Below are 26,371 nucleotides of genomic sequence, written 5' to 3' on the forward strand. Positions count from 1 at the left end.
TGGGGCAAGTAATTTGCATTGGGGAAGCAAGGAGAGAAGAGGCTAGAGAGGTGGGCAGGGCTCAAGTTCTGAAAGTCTTACGTGCCATGCTAAGAATTTGGATTCTGTCCTGTGGTCATTGGTGAACTTTTGGAGACTATTTGGCAGGACAGTGATGTAATCAGATTTGCCCTTTCTTGGAGTCATTCTAGTGGCTGTGTAGAGAGAGAGAAACTGGAAGCAGTAAGCGCATTTACAATAACCAGGGGCTAGATGTAGGTCTGAAGAGGGATGGGGAGAGGAGTGTACCTCACAAGTCATTTGTATACCCAAAAGACTATAGGGACCCCTCCTTGCCCTCCCTGTGGCTGTCTTGTTGACAGGGTGTTACAGCAGCCGTACCAAGAGTGTGGGGGACATCGGTTCAGAAAGCACTTGGTGTCTTTGCAGGTGGGCTGGCAGAGGAGATGGATGGCAAAATTCTTCGTGCTGCTTTTATTCCTTCTGGAGACATCACAGATATTCAGATTCCACTGGATTATGAAACAGGTGTTTATTCAGTGTCACTCATATTCAGCTGCCTAATGCCAGGAAAAGAACTTGAGACATTTTAAGTCATGAGCATTCTGCGTATGGTTGGTATGTATTGAAGTTCAGGAGGATATCTCTCTAGGTCAGTGTGACTGTGATCTTGGTGATGGAATGTTCTGAGGACAGCAAGGCCAGGATGGTGGGGTGGTTATGGGCTGAAATTTACAGAGATTGACAATTTGTTGGATTTGAGGAAAGGCTTTCTCTACCTTGGAATCATTTGGGGGCTTTGATTTCTGATCATTTAATATATAAACCATATAGTAAGAACCAGTGGTGGGGGAGGGGGTGTGGGATGAATTGGGAGATTGGGATTGACGTGTATACACTAATATGTATAAAATGGATAACTAATAAGAACTTGCTGTATAAAAAAATAAAATACAAAAAAAAAAAGAAAAAAGAGCCAGTAGGAAGGTAATCTTAGAAAAATCTTAAAAGGTCTGGGTGTTGTATCACCCCACGTCCCTGTGGACCAGACCTCCCTTCTTGGCAGCTATGCTTTTATTTTTTTTTAATTTAATTTAATTTATTTATTTTTGGCTGCATTGGGTCTTCGTTGCTCCACACGGGCTTTCTCTAGTTGTGGCGAGCGGGGGCTCCTCTTTGTTTCAGTGCACAGGCTTCTAATTGCAGTAGCTTCTCTTGTTGCAGAGCACGGGCTCTAGGCGTGCGGGCTCAGAAGTTGTGGCTTGTGGGCTCCAGAGCGCAGGCTCAGTAGTTGTGGTGCACGGGCTTAGTTGTTCCGCAGCATGTGGGATCTTCCCGGACCAGGGCTCGAACCCATGTCCCTTGCATTGGCAGGCGGATTCTTTTTTTTTGTGTGTGGTACGCGGGCCTCTCACTGTTGTGGCCTCTTCGGTTGCAGAGCACAGGCTCCGGACGCGCAGGCTCAGAGGCCATGGCTCACAGGCCCAGCCGCTCCACGGCATGTGGGATCTTCCCGGACCAGGGCACGAACCCACGTCCCCTGCATCGGCAGGCAGACTCTCAACCACTGCGCCACCAGGGAAGCCCGGCAGGCGGATTCTTAACCACTGCGCCACCAGGAAAGCCTGGCAGCTATGCTTTTAAAAAGCAGAGGGCAGCGGACAAGCTTAGCCTCGGCAGGGGAGCCTTGGCCTCTGCTCACCAGGGTGAGTTGGTGTCACAGTTGACACTCAGTTAGTGTCACAGTTATATGCACGTTTCTATTTGATCCTTGGCTGTTATTTTCTAAGATAGGAGTTTTAGACCCAGCCTTGCCACTAACTTTGTGCGACACTTAAACTCTCTGAGCCTTCATTGCCTCAATGCTTAAATGAAAGGATAAGATTGGCTTTTTGGTCCTTCTACCTCTGAGTTATATAAATGAGTAACTCCTATTGCTCTTGCTCTCCACCAACTAAATTAACTTTTTCCTGAGGCCAAGCACTGTGCTTTAATAGTCACCTAACCCGGTAGTGAAGTCAGTGCTCTGTATGCAGTTGATGCTCAGTTGGAATGAGTAATTGACAGATCGACAACTTTTTCTACTTTCTGTAAGTCTTGTAAACAAAGATTCCCAAAATGCTTGGAAAGTAACTTAAATCTTCCATTCTCTTAGTGGTAGAATTGAATACTACAAAATTTAAAAACTTAGTTCACTATTTAGTATGTTTGTTAAAACACACAAAATAACTTTAATATTTCTGGAAACATTGTTGAATAAACCAAGAAAAATGTAAAAATTAGATTTTTGCTTTTTGAATGGCATCTGGATATGGCGTATTTCCTCCTATTGCCCACATATTAACTACCCATTTCTGCTATTATAGAAAAGCACCGAGGATTTGCTTTTGTTGCATCTGAGTTGGCAGAGGTAAGAAATTTTCCCTGGTTAGTATTTGACTAGTGTTGCTGTTGTCATTGGTTACAAAGGTGCCACTCTCCATTTGAGCGGATGTAGTAATTTTCTGGGGCTGCCATACAAATTACTACAAACTTTGTGGCTTAAAAAAACAGAAATTTATTCTCATAACTTGGAGTCTAGAAGTCTGAAATCAAGGTATTGGCAGGGCCGCGTCCCTCTGAGGAGTCTTTCCTTGACTCTTCCTAGCAATCCTTGGCATTTTTTTGGCTTATAACTGCATCACTTCAGTCTCTGCCCCCGTCTTCACATGGTCTTTTCCACTGCATGTATCTCTCTGTCTTCTCTTCTTATGAGGACACTAGTCATTGGAGTTATGGCCCACCCTAATTCATTATGACCTCATCTTAACTAATTTCATCTGCAAAGAGTATTTCTAAACAGGGTCACATCCTGAGGTTTGGATAGACCTGAAATTTGTGGGGACACTATTCAACCCTCTATAGTGGCTTGGTGGTGACAGTTGCCAAGAGACAGGAAGTTCTGGTTGAAGGAAGGCGCACAAGCCCTGGTTCAGAGTTCCCTTCATGTAGTCAGAATGTGAAAGACAGGCCCTGCAGAGCCCTGAGCCTTCTGGCCTGGCACTGCTCTTTCCTATTTCCTGTGTGTATTCTGTGTCCATAACCTGAGCACCTATCTTTACACCACCAGCTCCAACAAGCAGTTAGTACATGCTCTTTGTTAAATACATACAATCTAGGCCGTAGGAAGGGAAGTAGCATCTTGTTTTTCCAAAGCTTGTGGTACTGAGTTTTAGTTTGCGTGCTAGCTACAAAGAGTTGAACTGCACACATCAACTTTTTCCTTGTATTCTTTTGGCAGGATGCCGAAGCAACTATCAAAAACATGGTATGGGGCTTCCCTGGTGGCACAGTGATTGAGAGTCCACCTGCCGATGCAGGGGAAATGGGTTCATGCCCCGGTCCGGGAAGATCCCGCATGCCGCGGAGCGGCTGGGCCCGTGGGCCGTGGCCACTGAGCCTGCGCGTCCGGAGCCTGTGCTCCGCAATGGGAGAGGTCACAACAGTGAGAGGCCCGCGTACCGCAAAAAAAAAAAAAAAAAAAAAAAAAACATGGTATGGCTGAGAATCTTGCTTTTCACTGAAGCTGTGTTTTGGTGCTACATGGGACCCTGATGCACATATTGTGTTTCCAGTTTCCACAGTTTCAAAGTTATAAAGGAAGCAGAAGTTGCCGTTATTTGAAAGTATTCACTAGGAACTGGCTGCTTATAAAATTAATTCTTATTCAGAAATCCTCCCCATTTAACATTTGTATAAATGTCAACCATCTTATTGGCCAATCTCTCCCTGACATTTTTATATCTATGTCAGGAGTCAGCAAACTAAGTCTATGGGCCAAATCCATTCTGCAGGCTGTTTTTATTCTTGTTTTTTTTGTTTGTTTTTGTTTTTTGCGGTACGCGGGCCTCTCACTGTTGTGGCCTCTCCCGTTGTGGAGCACAGGCTCCGGATGCGCAGGCTCAGTGGCCATGGCTCACAGGCCCAGCCGCTCCGCGGCATGTGGGATCTTCCCGGACTGGGGCACGAACCTGTGTCCCCTGCATCGGCAGGCAGACTCTCAACCACTGTGCCACCAGGGAAGCCCTGCAGGCTGTTTTTTATATGGCCTATGAGTTAAATGGTTTTTATACTTTTAAGGGTCATAAAAAAAAAAAAGAAGAAGAAGAAGAAGAAGAACATGCAGCAGAGACTGTATGTATCCCACAACGCCTAAAATATTTACTATCTAGCCCTTTATAGAAAGTTTGCCAACCTGTAGGCTAGGGCAATATACTGCAAATAGAGTGTAACTTGATTGCAAGGTTAAATGGTGAATCTTGTATAAGAGGCAGGATCTCATGAAGCGTATGGTAGGGATTGTGGAAAACTTCTCTAGTTGGCTCTAGTCAAAAATGTGAGGCTTTTTTGAGCCATTGAATAGTGATGCTCTCATAAAGTTAAACCAATTAACAACTGAGAAAGAGAAAACCCATAGAAGGATTATGACAGGTTGGGTACTTCAAAAGAAAAGGATTTGAATTCCTGTTGCTGAATTACCACAAATTTGGTGGCTTAAAAACAACACTAATGTGTTATCTTACAGTTCTGGAGGTCAGAAGTCCAAAGTGAGTTTCACTTTGGAGCTAAAATGAAGATTTCGGCAGAGTTGTGTTCCTTCTGGGGGCTATAGGGGAGAATGTTTCTTTGCCTTTTTCTCAGCTTCTAGAGAATGGCTATATTCCTTGACTCTTAGCCCCTTCTATCTTCAAGCTGGCAATGGCAGGGTGAGTTTTTTTCACAGCGCATCACTCTGAAACAGAGTCCTCTGTCTCCCTCTTCACATTTAGAGGATCCTTGTGATTACGTTGGGCCCATCTGAATAATCCAGGATAATATCCTTATTTTAAGGTCAGCTGACTAGCAACCTTAATTCCTTTTTGCCACGTAATATCACATATTCATAGGTTCTGGGGAGTAGGTGGACATCTTTGTTTGTTTGTTTAATATTTATTTATTTACTTAGGCTGCACTGGGTCTTAGTTGCGGCACGCGGGATCTTCATTGAGACATGTTTAGTTGCAGCATGTGGGATCTTTAGTTGTGGCATGCGGACTTCTTAGTTGCGGCATGCATGTGGGATCTGGTTCCCTGACCAGGGGTCAAAGCCGGGCCCCCTGCATTGGGAGAGCAGAGTCTTACCCACTGGACCACCAGGGAAGTCGCTAGCTGGACATCTTTGGGCAGGCTATTAGTTTGCCTGCCATAAAAAACCCTTAAATGCTTTTGCCCTTGTTTAAAACCTTTGTGATCACTCTTCATGACTAAATGTGAAATAAGGATGTTATTTCATGCCATCATTCAGTTTTTTCTTAATCACTAGAAATAAAGTTAGTACTTTATTTGTCTGTTTCTGAGAACAAAGACATAGCTATAATTGTAACCTAAATCTTATTAAATTAAGGAATCCTTTTTTTCTTTCTTTTTTTAGTTTTCATGAAAAGGCCTCAAACAAACCTTTTTTTTTTTTTCAAGTATTTTATAAATTTATTTATTTATTTTTGGCTGCATTGGGTCTTCGTTGTTGCGTGCTGGCCCTCTCTAGTTGTGGCGAGCAGGGGCTGCTCTTCACTGCAGTGCCCGAGCTTCTCATTGCGGTGGCCTCTCTTGTGAACCACAGGCTCTAAGCACTTGGGCTCAGTAGTTCTGGCTTGCGGGCTCTAGAGCGCAGGCTCAGCCGTTGTGGCGCACGGGCCTAGTTGCTCCACGGCATGTGGGATCCTCCCAGACCAGGGCTCGAACCTGTGTCCCCTGCATTGGCAGGCAGATTCCTAACCACTGCACCACGAGGGAAGTCCCACAAACCTTTTTTAAAAAGCTGTCTACCCACCTTCTCCTGGTATCAGTTATTCTTGGATTTTGAAATATTCTTAAACATTATTCCATGTTACCATGTTCTCTGTCATTCTTTCATCAAACATGCCCCTCAACAGTCAGCAATACTATCATTTTCCAGTTCAGTACTGCTCTTGTCTTTTTAAGGTGGACTCAGGTATTTGGTAACTGCGTTTACCCTTTTAATTTCAGAGTCCTGAGCTCAGATCCAAAGATTATGCCAGCAGACCTTTCTGTTGTTGGTGGTGAAATAGAGGAAGTGTGTGGTGGCTCAGGGGCTTTCTGTGGTGAGCTTTTTTTTTTTAATAAATTTATTTATTTATTTAGGCTGTGTTGGGTCTTCAATTCTGTGTGAGGGCTTTCTCTAGTTGCGGCGAGTGGGGGCCACTCTTCATCGCGGTGCGTGGGCCTCTCATTGTCGTGGCCTCTCGTGCTGCAGAGCACAAGCTCCAGACGCGCAGGCTCAGTAGCTGTGGCTCACGGACCCAGTTGCTCTGCGGCATGTGGGATCTTCCCAGGCCAGGGCTTGAACCCGTGTCCCCTACATTGGTAGGCAGATTCTCAACCACTGCGCCACCAGGGAAGCCCTCTGTGGTGAGCTTTGTGCTTAGCTGGCCATTGGGGGTTGCAGGCTCCCAACTTAGGACTAATCATGAGCAAGTCTCAGGCTTCTTAGAAGTAAATGGAAGGCTGCCAGGTCTTCTTTCAACCTAACAAGGTTTAAGCAGCTGAGTTGTATTGCACCCTTTTCAGAATGAATCTGAAATGTTTGGGTGGACAATCCATGTCAGTTTGGCCAAAGCAGTGAGAATTAAGGAAGGCTTGTCCAGACCAGGTGAGTGGGGGCAACCACAGATACCCCATCACGTCCTCAGCTGTGGCCTCTGTTGCATTTTTATCTCTGTCTTACTTCCTGCTGTGGGGTAATGTGTACATGAGTAGAGTGGTATAGAGTAGAGAAGAAAATGCAGCACCTCCAAGGAAATAAAGAGTTTGAGTTTCTCAGAAAGCTGGAGGCCTTGTCCCCATGAAAGTCTTGCTTTGGGACATAGACATAGACTGTGCCCTTCCAGCCTTGACAAGGGCTGGGACTTCCCTTTTGACACGGCTGAGTCCTTCCTCCTTATTCTCACCCACCTGTGCTAAGAGCTGGACTTGAAGGCCTGACATTTCCCAGTGACAGCTTTCATTGCCCTGGGGGGTTCCTAAGATGTAACTTATTTTCTATGGCCTGTGAGAGTCACGTAGTGTGTCCATGTAGTGAGTCCACTTTATGCATCCACGTAGTGCTGACCAAAGCAGCAAAGACTTGGACGTGGCTAATGAGCAGTTGGCTGATAGCTTGAGTTTCTTAACATCTGTTTGATTCTTTCCTTTCATTTTTGTCAGATGATGACTGGTTGAAAATGTTTTCTAGGAAGACTCTTGAAGAGAGGAAAGAGGAAGAAGGGTCAGAGCCTCCCAAAGTGGAAACCCAGGAGGTGAGATTGCAGGCTGCGCTTCCAGAGCGGCTGGCACTCTGCACCCAGCACACTTCTGCTGTGGATGGTGTTGGGGGAATTGAATGGAGAAAGTGTGGGTGTCTTGTCCTTGTAGGGCACTGGGTGAGAAATGCCTTATGTGTGCTTGGTGTCGATTTGTGACGGCTGTTCAACGAGGGGGTATCTCAGATGACAGAGGACACCACCAGTACCCGTCATCCAACGATCTTGCCCGCTCCATCACTGAAGACTTTGGCTCCAGACTCCCTGTCTTCCTGCTCCTACCCTGATTCCACAGAGGCCCTTCCCCAGGTCCAGGGCTCCCCACGCCTGGGCGCTTTCTCCTGCTTCTTGACACACATCTTGACCCTTGCTCCTCAGAATAATACAGGGGCTCCTTCTCCTCTGTCCACCCTTTCCACAGTGGTGTTTCTCTGAGTTCCTTCCGTAGCGCTCGCCTCCTTTCTCCACAATGTCCTTGTGCATTTCAGCCACTTTTGTCCCTTGTCTGAGATTATCACAGCCACTCAGGCAGGGTTCTGGTGATTTCTTTATCTCTAGTCCTAGCCCTGACCTCTCTCCTGGGTTTCACAGACTTCTGCCTGAATGTCTCACAGTCACCATAAATAAACAAAGCACATCCCAGGTGGATTTCCTCTTTCCTTTCACTCTGGTCTCCCTGAGTGCCTGATTTTAGCTAATTTTGCTGCCTTCTGGTCACTCAAACCAGAAGCTTCAGTTTATTTTAATTCACACATGATGCGTTGCCATATTCTGCTTATTTTATCTTCTAAGTCTTCCTGACTCTCGCCTCTCCTGTCTGTTCCTACTACATTATCTTGGTTTAGCCTCCATCTTCTGTCCTGTGAATGATGATAGTAGCTTCCTAACTGGTCTCTCTGTCGCAGGCCTGCTTCCTCCTGATCTGAGTAGCCAGGAGGAGCTTTCTGAAGGATGGATCTGAGGATAATTGCTCTCCACAAGCATTTTAAGGACCTCCCTCATGTATAGGATTGAGTCTGGGCTACATCAGAGGCACAGAAGGGCTCTCCATGTTCTGACCCTGCTCATCTCTTTATATTGTAGCCCCATTTTACATTCTAGGAAACAAGAGACTATAGTTACCTATAAATCTGTAGTTATCTACAAATTTATAGTTACCTACAAATCTCATGTGTTGTTTTGTTTTTTTAAATTGGGCCACGCTGTGTGGCTTGCTGGATCTTAGTTTCCAGACCAGGGATTGAGCCTGTTCCCTCGACACTGAAAGCGCGGAATCCTAACCACTGGACCGCCAGGGAGTTCCCAAATCTCTTGTGTTTTTGCATAAGCAGTTCCTTTGCCTAAAATGACCTTTCCAACATAATCTGGCTAATTCCTACTCACCTTTCATCCCTCCCTTCTGGGCTTGCATGGCCTCTGGGCTTCCATGGGACCCGCTATCCTAGCATTTACTGCATTGTTTTGACATTACTTATTTAACGTATTTTATTTTATTTTATTATTATTATTTTTAAACAGAGAACAGGAGTATTTATTTATTTTAAAAATTATTTATTTATTTTTGGCTGTGTTGGGTCTTCGTTTCTGTGCGAGGGCTTTCTCTGGTTGTGGCAAGCAAGGGCCACTCTTCATCGCGGTGCACGGGCCTCTCACTATCACGGCCTCTCTTGTTGCGGAGCACAGGCTCCAGACACACAGGCTCAGTAGTTGTGGCTCACGGGCCTAGCTGCTCCATGGCATGTGGGATCCTCCCAGACCAGGGCTTGAACCCGTGTCCTCTACATTAGCAGGCAGATTCTCAACCACCGCGCCACCAGGGAAGCCCTATTTAACGTATTTTAAATATTGCTTACTCTTTGCCGGGCACTAATGGCTTTACAAATATTTAATCCTATTGGCAGTCCTTTGAGGTAAGTACTAATATTATCCCCAAGTCTAGGTGACGAAACTAGGGCACAGTGAGGTCGAATAACTTGTGGACGTTACATAGTTCAGAAGTGGTGGGGCTGAGGTTTGAACCAAGGCTGTGGGGCTCTAGGATCTGTGTGCCTCTCACAGTTGTGGCTGCCCCTCCCTCACTGAGTAGCCAGTCCTTCAAGGGCAGAAGCCCTATCTTATTTAATAACCTAGGGATTGGCCTGAGAGCTTATACCTACGTGTTGACCTAATCCACACTACAAAGAGGTCAGACAGAGACAGTAGAGTTTTCTCTGTCAAACAGGTGGGAAGGTTTCTATTGAATGTTTTATTGTCTAATTAGCCTTGTCCATTTGGAGCACTAAGCAAGGCCCAACTTCCTCCACTGTCTCCTTTCTGAGCACTTAGGCCCTCCTTGCTTCCACTGCAGCCAGCCTGTGGATATGCAGGGCTAAGCATAGAGGAAGGGGGTGGTGTTGCAGAAGTGGGTCCGTTTAACTGACTAAGGTGGGTGGGCTTGAACTGGAAGTTGAAGTTGTTGAGAGTTTTGTGTTTTGAGCCAGAAAAGCGTTGTTCTGTGACTGCAGGGGAGAGTGAAGGCAAAGCGAGCTGACGTGTCTGAGGGAGTGAGATGAGATAAAATGCCTGAGGGGTGGGGCTCCGGGTAGACAGTGCTGAGGTCTCCTGTCACTGGGTGTCCGGCTGGGGGCCGTGGCCATGGCCTCCACCTTCTGCAGCCCCATCAGGGCCCAAGGCCTTTCCTGTCGGTGCCTTGCTCAGCCCGTTCACTGCAGTGGGTTCTGGGGTGTCTTCAGAAGAATACTTGCTCTCCTAGTTGGGGAGTCAGGCTGTTCTGTCTAACCTGGCCATTTCTCCTGCGTCTAGGGAGAGCCCGCTGTAAAAAAGGCCCAGTTAAACCCTCAGGTGTACATGGATATCAAGGTCAGGAACAAGCCAGCAGGCCGCATCCAGATGCTCCTGCGTTCAGATGTCGTTCCCACGACAGCAGGTGAGCAGGACTCCGGTCAGGATGGCCGGGAAGCTAGTGCCTGAGGAAGCTGCCTGGACTCCTGGGCCCTTGACTATTTCTACCTGAGTCTATCTGAGGCATCTTAGATCTCAGCATCTAGTGACAAATGAGGCAGAACAGGCTTTTCTTTCTTTTTTTTGCCACGCCACATGGCTTGTGGGATCTTAGTTCCCTGACCAGGGATTGGACGCATGCTCCCTGCAGTGGAAGCATGGAGTCCTAACCACTGGACCGCCAGGGAACTCCCAGAACAGGCATTTTTGAAATTCCATAAAGGCTTAGGACTGTTAGAAAGAGTAAGCAGTTGAAAGTTTTGTGATTTGTTTTAATTACTCTCCCATTTGATTTTATTGGGGTTTTTAAAAATAATTTTGTTTTGATATATTTTCAAACTTACAGATAGAATAAGAATTCTATACGAATAGTACAAGGAACTCTCATATATCCTTTAACTGTTGATTAATTTACTTTTTTGCCCTTACGCTTTATCATTTTGTTTATATACATACATACATACGTGTATTTTTTTTACCCCCATCCTAGTTGAGAGGAAGTTGAAGACATACATCATTCTTCAGTATGAATTTCCTAAGAACAAGAATATTCTCTTACATAATCATAGTACAGCTATCAAAATCAGGAAATTTAACATCAGTATAACACTATTAACTAATCTTCAGGTCATATTCAAATTTCATCACTTATCCCAATATTGTTCTTTATAGTAATGTTAACAATTTCTGTTCCTTGACAAGGAGTCACACATTGCATTTAGTGTGGGGGGGGGTCTCTTTAGTCTCCTTTTATTTCTAACAGTTTCTCAGTTTTTTATTGTCTTTCTTGATCTTGACATCTTTGAAGAGACAGGCCAGTTGTTTCTAAGATTGTTTCTTGGTTTGTCTTTGCCTGGTACTTCCGCATGATTAGATTTAGATTATGTGTTTCGGCAGGAATACCTCAGAAGAACGTTGTTTCCTTGTTAGTGCATCATATGAGGAAGTACTCGAGGTCAGTTCCAATGTTTGTGATGTTAACTTTGACCACTTGGTTAAGGAGATCTCTGCCAGGTTTCTCCCCTGGAAGGTTACAATTTTTAAGTTATAAATTAAAAGCTAAAATTTTTCTCCTCACTATCTCCAGCCCATCTCACAGAGGTAACTACTATTGACAGTTGTTGTACGTTGCCTATTTCCTTAAATATTCATAATTACTCTTTTTACCCATGATCCTGTTTTTGTTTGTTTCAATCTAGCTTTTTTTTTTTTTTTTTAATGCTTATCAAAGTCATAATTGCATACAGTTTAAAGAAAATTGTTCTTTGGAGTTTGTTACAAAACATGACATTCTTCTGCTCCCCCATCGTCATAATTTTTCTGCCCTGCCAGAGGCAACATTCTTTTCCTTTAGGTGATTATTTTGACTTTTATTGCTCTATCTCTGAAAAATATATTCATGTTACTGCTACTTGATTTTTCTCAGTTTTTGGCTGTTATAGGTCAGTTTTTCTGGGAAACAGACTCATGGAGAGGTGGACGCAGGAAGTTTATCGGGGAGTGATCTCAGGAACAACTTCTGTAAGAGAATGAGTGGAGTAGATGGGGCAAAAATAGAGTAATTGACCAGCCTTGCAGTCACACAGAGACCTCAGCTGATCCCATGGGGAGTTTGGGAGCTTGGATATCCCTCCAGAATGTCCAGCTCTGAATTTTAGGCCAGGGGGCCAGGCTTTTGTACCCTCATATGGACCAGTCATGAATTCTGGCTGATTCCCAGGAGTGGTGAGGCAGCTCTCTTTGGCCAAAGGCATTTCCTGAATGGGACCCATCCTGGGGCTGGTAGCATCCAACACTCCTGGGAGGTGAGGGGGTGAGGGAATGCACGTCTTGGTCTTGGAGAGGATCTGTGGGCTTAACCTCAGCATCCATTGCAGTCCACCCATCTGGCAACTCAGATCCGTTTACTTCACCCGGGAACGGCTCCTCCAGGACTCTGGTTGGTCTCTTTTTCTGGGGAAATTTCTAGAGGAATGTTAATGGAACTATAATCCATTGCTGCTCTTGGTCTCAGAACCACAAACGATACTTGTCATCTCCCTCCTCTACTTTATTCCAGATTCCTCTCACCGTCACCTCAGCTGGCTTCTCTGCTTGTCTACATGGCTTACCTGATGAGGTGACCTAGACCTTTTTCCAAGGGGATTTGAGCTCCTGGTCCTTGTGCCCTTCCCAGGCCATGGCTGCCCATCAAGATTGGGCAGGGGAGTACAAGAGAGGTCCCATGGGTCCCCCAAACATATTCTGACCAGACCTGTTGTGTAACAGCAGACCTACCTCCTAAAGACCAAGGTCAAGAATCTCGCCAAGATGATGACTCCTTTTCTTACCTGCTTGTCACCTGGCACAAGGAGCCTGAAGTGATCACCCAGTGGCATAGCTTAAAGTGTAATGGGAGTCTGGTTGTCTCCACTGGTGAAGGTGTGCCCACTAGGAACCAGGACCTCTAGACCCACAGAGGCTTGAGTTGCAGGGATGGAAAGTAACAGGAGTGATGGTAACCAGGACCACTCCAGCTTCTACTTCTTGGTTCCTGGACCCCCAGGGACATAGCACTCGCTAATGAGCACTGATTTAGGGCTGTCCTTACAGGAAATCTTTTTTTTTTTTTTTTTTGGCCGAGCCATTCAGCATGCAGGATCTTAGTTCCCTGACCAGGGATCAAACCTGTGCCCCCTGCACTGGGAGCACGGAGTCTTAACCACTGGACCGCCAGGGAAGTCCCCAGGATATCATTTCTGATATCCTAATACCGTCCTTCATAGAAACCTTTCTCCCACTAATCTAGAATCATGCACTGTGTTTGTTGTGTCAGTTTAATCTCCTTTAATCTGGAACTGTTCCTCAGCCTTTGTCTTTTACGACATTGTCGTTTTTGAAGACTCCAGGCCAGTTGTTTTATAGAATGTTCCTCATTTGAGTTTGTTTCCTCATTAGATTCAGGTTATTTTTGGTATTCTTTGCAATACTCCAGAAGTGACATGTCTGTCTCCCTGTCACTTATGTCTATTTTTCCATTACTGGTGAGGGTTACTTGGTTAAGGTTGTGTCTGCCGGTTTTTCCCACTCACAAGGTACTTTTATTCCCCTTTGTAATTGATAAGTGACTTTTAAGGAGACATTTAAGACTTTTTACCTTGTGATTTTTGGTATTCTGTTTTTGATTCTAGACTAAGTCAATTATTACCGTGATGGTAATTTTCTAATTATTGCTCCCTCTGTATTAAAAACATTAGCATTTCTACATTTATTCTAATTAGCCATCTGCTATGAATAAGAGCTTTCTCTTCTTCCTTCCCCCTTTATTTGTTTTGCGTTAGTAGGTCCGTGTGTTAGTGTGCACTCATGAGTCTTTTTATTCATGTTCTACTCCGTTACACTCACTCACTTGTCAGTTGCTCAGACTGTCCTAAGTTTGGCCATCAGGAGCCCCCTCAAGTCTGCTCCTATATCCATTTGACACTCATTTTTTGAGCATTTCCTTACTTTCTGGTACGATAAAAAGATCTGGGCTTATCTGGTACTGTCTCTGCTCTGACCCTGGAATCAGCCATTTCTCCAAGAAGCTCCTGTTCCTTTTAGTAGGAAATAATAATTAGAAATCAAGATCTGGATCCTGAGGAGGTACACTGCTTCTGGGGTGTCACTGAGCCTAGGCCCTTTCAGCCTTCCAGTAGGAAGTGTGTGTGTGTGTGTGTGTGTGTGTGTGTGTGTGTGTGTGTGTGTGTGTGTGTGTGTATGTATATCTTTAAGTCATGAATTCATACTGATACTCTAATTTCTGTCTAATACTACATATTTATATCACCTTTCTCCCACAGCGAGAGCCTTGGCTCCCAATAACATCAGTATATTCACATACTGTTCAATCCTACAGTACAAAATAGTTTCAGAATTGCTACATTTGTACCACTACCAACAAACAGTTTTTTTGCAGTTCTTTTTCTTCAGTCTGTAAAGGGTCCAAATACTGTGTTCAAAGAGTTCTTAGATTCCTTTCTTCTGTATGGCTAAGTTATCCATTTAACTTAAGTTCTCACTTGTTTCTCTTTGTGTTCCGTTTTAGGGGTTCCACCCCCACCCCCGGCCTTATTGATTTAGTTTTATTTTTTGAATAAACACTGACAGGCTTCAGAAATCAAAACTATACCAAGAGGCACACATGGAGTTGTGTCACTCCCTCCCACTCCCTCTGCCCCTATTCCCACCCACCTTCTATGAGTAACCAATTTCATTAGTTCCTGGTTGATCCTCCTTTTGTTTCCTTTTGCAAAAATGAACAGATATAGGAGTGTTTCCTTATTTCCTTCCTTCTTTCACAGCATGTAGCATATTGTGTATTCTCTTTTGCACTTTGCTTTTCTCACTAAACAACATATCCTGGAAATCACTCCGTATCAGTTCACAGAGATCTCCTATTCTTGTTCATAATACTTCACAAGGTGGACATACCATAGTTTATTCAGCAAGATTCTGGTGCTTGGGCATTTAGGTTGTTTCCATTATACTGCGGTTACAAATAATGTGTATGTGGATTTCATATCGTTGGAGGTATATCTTCAGGGTCATTCCTAAAAGTAGGGTTACTGGGTCAAAGGGTAAATGCACAGTAGTTTTGTTAGATATTGCCAGATTCTCCTACAAAGAGGTATCATTTTGCATTCCCCCTAGTAATGTGTGGGAATACCTGTTTCCCTGGCTTCACTCACAGATTGTGTTTTTAAGTTTTTGAATTTTGGCTAGTCTGATAGGCAAGAAATGGTGTCTCAAAGTATTGATAGTTTTAATTTATGTTTTTCTTATTATGGTTGTCAAAGAATATCTTTTTATATATTTAATGACTTATAACAAAAACTGTCCCCCCAAAATGATTTTTTTATGTCTTCTGTCGCTTTTTCTGTTAAGTTTGATCTTGTTTTTCCTTCCACTTTTAAGAGTTCTTCATATATGGGGATATTAGATTTTCTGTGATGTACGTTGCCAATGAATATTTCTCCCAGTTTGTCATTTTTTGTTGTTGTTTTTACTTTGTTTATAGTTTTTTTGCCATGCAAAAGTTGTTGAATTTTTTTTTTTAATTGCCCCTGGGTTTTGAGTGATAGTTGGAAAGTCCTTCCTTACACCCAGGTTATAGAAGAATCCAACCCATGTTGTCCTCTAGTACCAATAATTAATTTTTTCTTTACATTTAGATATCTGATCCATTTGGAGTTTATTCTTGCAGTGAGGTAAGTTGTAAATCCAGCTTCACCTTTTTTCAAATGTTTGTTCATATGTCCCAGCACCATTTTAGAAAATGTCCATTTTTGCCCCAACGATTTTAAGATGACAGCTTTTATGAAATACTGAATTATATGTACCTTGGTCTGTTTCTGGACTGTCTGTTCTATTCCCCTGGTCTGTTCAGTCTCTTTGTGTGCTATACCACTAGTAAACGTTTACTTCAAGTGAAGGTAATATATACTTTCTCAGATTCTGAGAGCTGGAGGTTTAACTCTCCAGTTAGATATTTTTAACCCCGGCACCTTTTCCTTTCTCGGCCCCGGAGAATTTCCGCTGCCTGTGCACCCATGAGAAGGGCTTTGGCTTCAAGGGCAGCAGCTTCCACCGCATCATCCCCCAGTTCATGTGCCAGGGCGGCGATTTCACCAACCACAGCAGCACCAGGGGCAAGTCTATCTACGGGAAAGTTTGATGATGAAAACTTCATCCTCAAACACATGGGACCAGGTGGGACCCCATCGATGGGTGGTGATCGGCGGGCCGGGCTGGGGCCAGGTGACTGTGCGGGGGGAGTGATGGGCTGTGGTTCTGGTCTCCAGACTGCCACCCAGTGAACGGAGGAGAGGCATTCAGCCTGGCTAGAGCTTTAGGCTTCTAAAGGTTTTTTTGTTTTTTATTTTGACTTACTCAAGTTCATGCTTGCCTCCTTTTAAGAGGAAAAGGCGTATAGCCTGGTCCTGCTGCTACAATGATGTGTTGTTACTGTTTTTGTAACTTTTTATTTTATATAATTTCAAGTTTACCAAAAATTTACCAGAACAGAACAAGGAGCCCCTGCCTGTAAACCTTTTATATGCCGTTCACCCACATCACCAGTTGTTTGCTGGTGACCATCGTTCCCCACTTATTCTAGTCTCTTTCTGTATATATTTATAGACAATGTCTATTTGGGAGCAGCCATTTGAGAGTAAGTCAGAGACCTCACACACTTTCACCACTAAATACCTCATTGTGTTATTTCCTAAGAACAAGGGCATTTTTAGTATTACCACAATATATAGTTATCAAACGCAGAAAATTAACACTGATACAATACTGTCACCTACAGTGCATATTCAGGTTTCATCGTGGTCACAGTAATGTCCTTTCTGAGGTATTTATAGTTGAAATGTATCATCTGCTCACACAGTCGTGGTCCAACCCCTCCCCTCCCCCACCCCCAAAACACTGACGTTTGTTTGCGTCTGCCTCCTCATTTCCCGGGCTCCGTCACCAGCTGTGCTTCCCTCACTCTTGCCTTCCAGCTACACTGCCTTTTGCTTGCTCTCTCCTGCTCACCTGGTACAAAACTCCCATGTGCCCACGCACCGGGTCCCCTTCAGGTTGAGGAGCACAGCCCAGCAGTCCTCACAGATCGCTGATTGATCCTCATCCACAGTCTGAGAAGAAAACACTCCTTTTCCTCGATCCTCAGATCTCCAGCGTTGCCCCCTCCACTCTCCCTCCCAGCTAATGATCTTGCTTCTTATCTCACTGAGCAGTAGGAACAATGAGAAAGATGTGCTGTCCTCTCTTCTCAGTTCCCATCAGACCCTGGGTCCTCCCCTCCCTTTACTGCCTCCTCCAGTCCCCCTCATGCTGCAGTGCTGCCAGCCTTTAAAGAAATAAAATAACTCTCCCTCGACCCTGTGTTCCCCCTCCAGCTGCCACATTAATTCTCTGGTCCCTTTTTAGCAAAACTTCTTAAGAGTTGTGTAAGCTCATGGCTTCTGTTTCTTTCCTCAGCCCCCTCCAGTGAGACTTCCTTCCCCACCACGCCTTGCTCTTGTTGAATATGCCAACAGCCTCCATCTTGCCAGCAGCCAAGCCTCGGCCCTCTTTTTCCACCTCTCAGTAGCACTTGATACTATGAATCACGCCCTTCCTGAACCCCTTTCTTCACTTGCTGGCAGAACACCTCATCTTCCGTTCTTTTTGTGCCTCATAGGCTGCTCGTCTTCAGTCCCCTTTCCTTTCTCCTCCTCCCCACCTCCAAGTTGCTAGAGGGACTCAAAGCTCAGCCCTGGTTTTTCTTCTCTGTCTACACTTACTCTTTACTTAACGGTTCTCGTGCCCACCTCTAAGAACTGATACTTCACTATATGCTGAAATGAAAGTCACAGCTAATATATCCTGTCAATACCTAATTTTTAAAAAGTAGTATTATAACATAAAGGAAAGTAATTTAGAATAAAATAATATGCATTTTGGTATTTAGATGCTTGGACACAACTGCATGTATGGAATATTCAAACACATGAACTTCTGCCTGGAGCAGGTTAGCAACATGGACTGACTGACACTGGCATGGCATGTCACCAGAGTCACGGCAACATGATTTTCTGAAACAGTGAAAATCTCTTGGTAATATTCTGAACAAAAAAAATGTGACTATTCCCTCAGTTTATGTGGTAGGTCCATTTCTGAAAAAATTCTACATAATAAATCTTTGGATTTACATGTAAAATGGAGTTAGGTTCTAGGCTTAGATCATTATAAACAGATATTTGTCATCTGCATGAATGTTTGTCTGGGCACTGAAAGTCTAAGAGGATTTAGAATAATTCTTCATTAGGTGGGACATTGCAGGACATGCCTGCTTCCTCCCCAGTATTACTGACAACCAAAACCATGCCTTGAACTTTCCAAATAGCCTCGAGGGGGCAGCATTACCCTATTTAGAGTCACTGCCCTAGACAATCCTGTCCCGTCCCGGGGCTTTCCCTCATGTCTGCTGAATTTATCTCGCCCCCGTGTATGTCTCGCTGCTGCTCTCCCGCTGTCTTCCCTGGACATCCCAGCGGGGTCGCAGACCTCACGTGCCCAAGCAGCTCTTGCTCTTCAGCCCCGAGCGCTCCCTCCTCAACTCCCCTGTTTCAGCCACCATCTACCCGGCTGCTTGGTCAGAAGCTTAGGACTCATCCTTGCCCCCCTCCTCTGTTGCCTGGATGGCAGGTGCATCTGTCTTCAGTTCACCTCCTGGTGCAGCTGCTCTTCACCTTCCTCCACCACCACCAGCGTCCCCGAGCTCGTCTCCCTCCTTCCACTCTTGCCTCTTCCCCCGCAGAGTCTAATCTCTGCAAGGTGGTCAGAGCAGTCCTTGTTAAGAGTAACTCTCATCACATTGCTCTCCTGCTGACAGCCCCCCCGTGGCGCATCTCGTGTAGCATCTGGTCCTACAGGCCGGTTGCCCTGCGTCCTGGCCCCTCTCCAAGCTCATGGACTGTGCTGCTCACCCTCTCTGCCCCCACTGCAGTCTGGCTGTTCCTCAGACACCCAGAGCTCACTCCCCACAGGGCCGTGGCAGGTGCTGGCTCCTCTCCTGGAGGCTTCCTCCGCCAGCACCCACAGGCTTCGCCCCTCATGTCCTCTGGGCATCGCCCACAGGTCGTCTAGCCCAAGAAGCCTGCCCTTGCCTCTCTAAAATGGGCTTTCCTACCGTCTTGCTCTTCTTTTTAATCAGCTTCATTTTTCTTCACGCACTGGTTATCTGAAATCATATTATAAATTTACTCTTTTACTTAATTATTGTCTTATGTCTCCTGAGAATGTCAGCCTCATGAGGGCAGGACTTAGTCTTTCTTGTTCACCATTGTATTCTGGAACAGTGTCTGACACACAGTAAACCTGCGGTAAATATTTAAATATTTAAAATAGATATTCACAGGGCCAGTCCATTATGTGTCAGGCACCCTGATCAACTCCGGCCTGAAAGTAGAGTGGGACTCAGTCCCCATTTGAAGGGAGCACGCGTTTTAGAGGCCCAGCCACGAGGGGTGGAGTTTCTTATTGCCACAGATGAACTGCAGCTCCTCATGCTACACTCCATCAGCCCCTGCCAAACCTGGGCCTTTTAGACTAAACTGGGACGTCACTTCCTCCAGAAAGCCTTCTGTGATACTGTCACCAGTGTGTGTGTGTCTGTCTGAGGTGACTGTCTTTTGTGCTCTCATTCACTGAGCAAACATCTCTGCCACTAGGCTTCACTATTTCAGAGCATAATTATCTTTATTTTTTAACAGTTTCATTGAGATAGAATTCACGTACCATTCAGTTCACCCATTTAAAGTATACATTTCAGGACTTCCCTGGCGGTCCAGTGGTTAAAGACTCCGTGCTCCCAATGCAGGGTGTGTGAGTTCGATCCCTGGTTGGAGAACTAAGATCCCGCATGCTGCATGATGTGGCCAAAAAATAAAAATAAAGTATACATTTCAGTGGTTTCTAATTAATTCACATAGTCATGTAGCCATCCCCACATGTAATTTTAGAATGTTTTCATCACCTCCAAAAAGAAGCCCCACACTCTTCAGCAGTCATTCCCTGATCCCCTTGCCCCCAGCCCTAGGCAAACACTGATCTTCTTTGTGGATTTGCCTATGATGGGCATTTCATGTAAACACAATCATAAAATTGTAGGCTTTTGTGACTGGCTTCTTTCATTTACCATAATGTTTTAAAAAATGTTCATCTACAATATAGTGTGTATCAGTATTTCATTCTTTTTTTATTGCCAATTAATATTCCACTTATGGGTATACCACAGTGTATTCATAAGTTGATGGACATTTGGGTTGTTTCTAATTTTTGGCTATTATGATGCTGCTGTGAACATTCATATATACGTTTTTGTGTAGGCATGTGTATTTATTTCTCTTAAGTATATACCTAGAATTGGAAAACTATGTGTTTTTTTGTAGATATCCTTTATCAGATTAAGGAAGTTCCCTTTTATTCCGCGTTTGTTGGGTGTTCTTATCATGAAAAGGTGTTGGATTTTTTTCCTGCATCTATTGAGATTATTATGTGGGTTTTGTTCTTTATTCTATTGATACGGTTTATTACATTGGTTTCTGGATATTAAACCAAGCTTGCATTCCTGAGATGAATCAATATTTAACTTGTGAGTGACTCTTTTCCGCTAGACTGTGGGCTCCACCAGGCCTGGGACCAGTGTCCCCAGGGTTCAACAGGTGCCTGGTTATAAAGTAATAAGTATTTGTTGAATGAATTAATGAAAGGACAAACTAGTATAAAATGATCGAAACAACCATGCTTAGCGTTTCATTGACTATCAGTTGAGTGGAAGACAAGGCATCCAAGACTCTGTACATCCCAGAGTCTGAGCCTGCCTGTCTGAAAGGCTGACAGCAGTGTGCACAGACATCCTCTGAGGGCCAGACATCCCAGCAGCATTTACGCTCCTCCCTCTACTACCAGACGTCCTGAGGGCTGGGAGCAGGGTGGAGGGGGTCGATGTGGTCGTTCTCTCCCCCAGGCCTGCTCTCCATGGCCAACTCTGGCCCAAACACCAATGGCTCCCAGTTCTTCCTGACGTGATAAGACGGATTGGCTGGACGGCAAGCACGTGGTATTTGGGGAGATCACGGAAGGCCTGGACGTCTTGCGGCAGATTGAGGTGGGCAGCCGCCCGGGTCCCCCGACACACAGCCGTGTGGGAAGGCAGGAGTGGGGGCTCTGGGGCCTGGAGAGAGAGGCCACGGCTGCTGCTGCTGGGGGTGGGGGGGCAGGGGGTGGGGCGGGTATCCTGAGCTGCCCTTTCCTCTCCACCCTCCCTCCCTCTGATTCCTCCTCTTCTGTTTTGCTTGCAAAGGCCCAGGGCAGCAAGGACGGGAAACCCAAGCAGAAGGTCATCATCTCCGACTGTGGGGAGTACGTGTGAGAGGGCAGCTGTCAGCCCGGGGAACCGGCAGCCAAGGTGTCCCGTTTGCAGCAAGCAGGGCTTTGTGTCCTGGCCCTTCCTTGGGGTGAGTGTGGGGCAGCTCCTCTGCAGGCACGGCCTGGGCCACCTCTGGCTCTTCCCCAACTGGGGCCGTGGGCCAGGGTGCTGCCCTCCCCACCGTGGACGGCTGTGCGTGCCCTTTCCAGGCCAGGGCCTCTCCTGGGCCCGCCTGTGTGGATCTTGGCTGTGTCTTCCGGTAAAATTAATCCTAGTTCTTGTACTGCTGCCACGCAGCCAGGTCCCAGGTGTTTTCAGAGGTTGCACCTGTGACTGACCTGTCCTGCTGCAATGGATGACAGACCGTAGTCCCTCCCGTGCTGCTTCCCTCCTCTCCAGGCTGGCCCAGAAGGCACACCCTTGCCAGACCTGCAGGGCAGCTGAGGTCAGAGCTGCTGCAGCAGTGCCTCTGTGTCCTGTCTCTGACCTGCTGCCAGGCGGGCGAGGTGGCTGAGCCAGGCCCTGTTCCTGCCCTCACACCTGCTGGTCTTGAGTCTAATGGGCACAGTGGCCCGTCTCAGCGGCCCGTTCACTTATTGTTCATTCGGTGAACTAACAGTCAGAATTGTATTACAGCAGAGTCCAGGACCCTTCTTTTGCCAGGCCGTGAGCTTGGTGCCGGGGAGATACAAGAAGCCAGAGGTGGTTCCTGCCCCGCCCACAGTCCCACCTGGAAGTTGCGCTCCGACGCTGTGGTCTGTCACTTGCTCTAGGCTCGCCTGTCACCCACACCAGCCAGGCCACCTCGCAGCAACCCGCTGTGCTGAGGCTGAGCCCCGTCAGGTGCTCAGTCACCAGAAACCTTGTCCAGGGCTGCCACCTGCTCCCCTGCCGCCTGCGAGTGGCTGTCTGGATCGAGTCTCAGCATTCAGAAACTGCTGTGCTGGGCTGGTTCCCTCAGCCTTTGTCTCATTTTGGGCTGAGATCAGGTTGAGTCGGGGGTGGGGTGGGGCAGCCTGCTGGCCCCAGTGCCCCCAGGTCAGTTCCTGCGGAGGGATGGAGGCCAGGCCTCCCTCTGCCGCCTTGTGCCAGCCTGGCTCTCTGCCTTCAGGTGGGGCTTCATCCCCTTGGGCTGGCTGGGGCCCACTCCCGTGGCTGGGGTCCACTGCTGCAGTATTCCTGGCTGGGGCCCTCACTACTTAACAGAGGTGTCCCTCTCACTGGTGGCCAGCTGTGGCTGTCAGAACACGCAGCAGTGAGGCCAGGAGAATGCCGGCCACTCGGGGTTGGTGTGATGTCCAAGAGACAAGGGAACGTGTGTGAAGTACTCAGAGTCGGCATGGCTGGCCCTAGGGATGATGTGGGGATGGGGAGCAGGCTGGCCTGAGGCCCCAGGAGGGAAGACTGGTCACAAAGCCCTTGTGAAACAAGGGCAGGGTGGGGGCAGGGGGACTTCGTCACTGGACCTCCCTGATGCCCCTGGGAAGGGGGGACCAGTGGACTGGCCAGAGAGGCTGGTTGGGGGATCATTAGGGGCCGACTGCTCACCCTGTCCTGTGTAAGGGCTTCCCCAGAAACTACTGCATGGTCATCACCTGTGACCCTTGTGCAGGTGGTGACCTAAGCCTCAGACCTGAGGTTCCTAGTCCAGGTGTTCTGGGCTAATGGCCAGCCTGGCGGCCGTGCCCTGGCTCCCTGCCTTCCCGATGCTGGGCCAGGGCTGCAGGTGACAGGATCGGGGGGCCGCACACCTGCCCTCCGGGGAAGGAATAGTGAGCCCTGGTTTGTAAGTGACAAAACTAAGGCAGAAGTCAAGGGATGGAGTGCTACTGCAAACTATGTTTCCAGAGAATATTTAATAACAGAAATGTTCAAAATACGTCATAGATTGAATAATTCAGATCACCAAGCAGCGCATAGAGTACGATCCTAACTTTGTAGAATACCCATATATTATATAAAGAGACCGACAGGAGCGTGCTAAGGAAAGAAGCCTGGAAGGAATTATTAACCCCGGTTGTCTCCACGTGGTGAGATTGTGTGTGTTTGTATTCTGCTTTTGATTTTTAAGAGTGTCCCCGACACACATGTAATATTTTCTTAAGTGAGAAAAACTTTTTTTTTTTTTTTTTAAAGAGGGCCAAATGCTCGCTCAAGGCTTCCCAGTGAGGAGACAAACCCCAGAAAGTTTACCCTTGAGCTGCACTAGTGAGCAGGGCCGTGGGAGGACAGAGAGGGGGCAACGCTGCCATGTCCCCTGCTGGCCGCTACGCACCCCACCCCACCCCCACGGAGGGTCCACACCTCACCCCAGGAGACTACCAAGTTTTTATTTTTTTAGGAAAAGCACAGCTTTGAAGTAAGTACAGCAGCACCTCCAAGGACACATTCTGGGAGGAGTGGGTTTTAATAGGAAGGCACGCGGGAGAGGCCCACATTTGCAAATTCATTTAAAATAAGGCCACTAGGGCTTCCCTGGTGGCGCAGTGGTTGAGAGTCCACCTGCGATGCAGGGGACATGGGTTCGTGCCACGGTCCGGGAAGATCCCACATGCCGCGGAGCGGCTAGGCCCGTGAGGCGTGGCCACTGAGCCTGCGCGTCCGGAGCCTGTGCTCTGCAACGGGAGAGGCCACAACAGTGAGAGGCCCGCGTACCGCAAAAAAAATAATAAAATAAGGCCACTAATAATGCTATTCATTCAGCGCAGGTGTGCAGACCCAGTGCCGAGTGCTCCGAACAGACCTGCTCCCCGTGCTGGCCTTGCCAGGGCAGAGCCAGTAGCCCGTTCTACAGAGGGAGGAGCCGGCTGCCCGGTGCGCAGTGTGGTCAGATCAACAAGAGGCAGAGCCAGGGCTTGTTGCCAGCCGGTCTGCGAGCTACAAAGCTCACCCTCTCCTGTCACAGCTTCTTTCCCTATGAAGTTACAGGGAATTTCTTGAAGAATGTCACCTACTTTCCTACATAGAGACACACAAGAATAGGGCTTCGCCCGATGAGCTGGCCTCTGGGCCAGGATCACGCTTCGGTTATGAAGATGTGCACCAGGGGTGAGGTGACAGAGCAATGTGCCCACACAGCATGGCCCCAGGCGCTGCTGTTCCTTCGGGCCCACCCTCTCCGGCAGTGCTTTACTTTGCCGCCAGTGAGTCTGAGCTGACCGCCCTCATTTATGCTTCTCATGTGCAGCCTTGAATGTGACCCAGACTGCCAAGGGCAACCAGATAAACGAGGTGGGCCTAGTGACTGACCACTGCCACCTCATCAGCTTTCCGTCCTTAATTGTCTCCCTTCTCTGAAGCCTTTTCTATTTGATTTCATTTGGTGGCCACCTGGATGGCTGAAGGTGCTAGAAGTGTCAGGAAGGCCATGACTGCTGGACTTTTGGCTTTATTGCACGAAACGGGAGTCGTATCACAATCCTACGTTCCTTTTGTTCTACACCTCTGAGGGCAGGGCAGTCCACATCTTCAAAAGATTCACTTCATAAACTTCCCTGGTGCCCCAAACCATGCCAGGTTATGTGCTTAGGCACTGAAGAAACCTAACACTGACATTTGTCAAAAGTTTCTAAGCCTCCACTGCCCTTGATGTTGGGAGGAGAGATCACTGAATAAGGCCCTGAAATGGCAGGTTTCAAGTCCTAGGACAGCTGGGCACTCAGGCCATGTTTTGGCGCTCTGAAAAGAGATGGCCAGAATGGCAGGCAGATTCTCTGGCTGGAACGGCCTTTGGAGACGTAAGAGTCCTTGTATGCCTCATGCCAGAGACAGGAAACTGAACCCTGGATCAGTGGGCACTTGCCCAGACATCAGTGGCTGAGCTGGAGCCAGAATACGGGTCTCCTGACACTTGGGCTGGTACCTGGTCCGCTCACTGCCAGCCTCAGCTCAAAGCCCCAGGCTAAAGAGGAGACCACCAACTTCCTCTGTCCATGGGGAGGGTCACTTCCTGTGCACTGGCTCCCAGAGGCCCTCCCAGGTCCAGGCGGAGGGGCTGCTGTCCTGCAGCAAGGCCCCAGCCTTCACCCCTGCTGCCAGACCTGCGCTCCCGGAGCCCCTCCTTGGGGCGCAGAGTGAATTCCAGAGCTGCACGTCCTGGGCTGTGCCCGGGAGTTGGGGTGGGCCCAGGCTGTGCTTTTAATGACAGGGTATTTCAGGGTTCGGGCAGCTGGACGCAGTCCGCTCCACCAGGTAAATTACAGGCTTACCAAGTCAGAAATCAAATAAACACTCCAGCTGCCGGCGGCCGCTCCAAGGAGAACAGTGGTTTCCGGGAACCGCCCCACCCAGCTCAGCTTAATTGCTCCTGTCACTCCCCTGGGACTGGGGCCTTTTCTCTGGCTCACAGGCCCCGAGAGACAGGACGGGGCTCCTGGGCACACAGGGTGACGCAGGCTTGGCTGAACAGTCTGTTTCTGACAGCTTCTGGACACGGGCAGGTGCTGACAAGCCTTGCCCTCGCTCCACGCCTGGCCCCAGGCTGCCCCGTGTCCCAGAGCACTGGAGGCAGGAGATGGCAGAGAGTTTTCACTCCACATGCCAACTCTAACCTGTTGGTGGTGGCCACCTGGAGTTCTGTGCTGGTCATTTTGAAATTCTATCCAGATTTGAAAGAAAAAATATCAAGGTTGATTATTGATGACTGCTGTGCAGAAGGTTAAGGGAAACTATGTCACCCGTGCTGGGCATTGTCACCCTGGGCCACCCGATGTATCCACCATACTTGGCTCAGCAAAAAGATAACTTTTCCACAGACCTGAACTCCTGATGGTTCAACATGGTGACAGACAGACGGGGTCAATAAAGCCCCCAGGATTTTTTGTTTCGCTGAAGTGTCCATGCCCTGCACGTCTTCCCCAGACAGCAGAGGCAGGTCAAGGGAGGAAGACAGGGAAGATGAATGCCATCGGCCTTGGCCCTAAATCATGCTGTCCATTTAGCTCTTTCTGGAGGCGACCCACATGCCTCCTTGTGGCCAGCGGTTTGGTAATTCAGATCCACAAATATAGCCCACCGAGGGCAACTCCACACTCTAACAGAAGTGCCCAGAAATGCCCAGTTTTGCACCTGGTAAGGGCAGGCATCTGGAGAT

General features: G+C 47.3%; 1 long non-coding RNA gene across 2 annotated transcripts; it reads left to right on the top strand.

Moving 5' to 3' along the window:
- Positions 1 to 1,564: 1,564 nt before the first annotated feature.
- On the top strand, positions 1,565 to 25,309 carry LOC113621775 (uncharacterized). Of its 2 annotated transcripts, XR_003433307.1 has the most exons (8): positions 1,565 to 1,706; positions 2,367 to 2,410; positions 6,046 to 6,140; positions 7,271 to 7,334; positions 10,140 to 10,263; positions 15,530 to 21,018; positions 21,214 to 21,272; positions 23,988 to 25,309. It is a non-coding gene; the product is annotated as an uncharacterized LOC113621775 (long non-coding RNA). The 2 variants fall into 2 exon arrangements; XR_003433306.1 differs by lacking the exons at positions 1,565 to 1,706; positions 2,367 to 2,410 and having other exon boundaries at positions 5,760 to 6,140.
- The last annotated feature ends 1,062 nt before the right edge of the window (positions 25,310 to 26,371 follow it).

Source organism: Aethalodelphis obliquidens, unplaced genomic scaffold (assembly GCF_003676395.1).
Source record: "Aethalodelphis obliquidens isolate GAN/ISIS:26980383/991018 unplaced genomic scaffold, ASM367639v1 scaffold9, whole genome shotgun sequence".
Taxonomy (NCBI): Eukaryota; Metazoa; Chordata; class Mammalia; order Artiodactyla; family Delphinidae; genus Aethalodelphis; species Aethalodelphis obliquidens.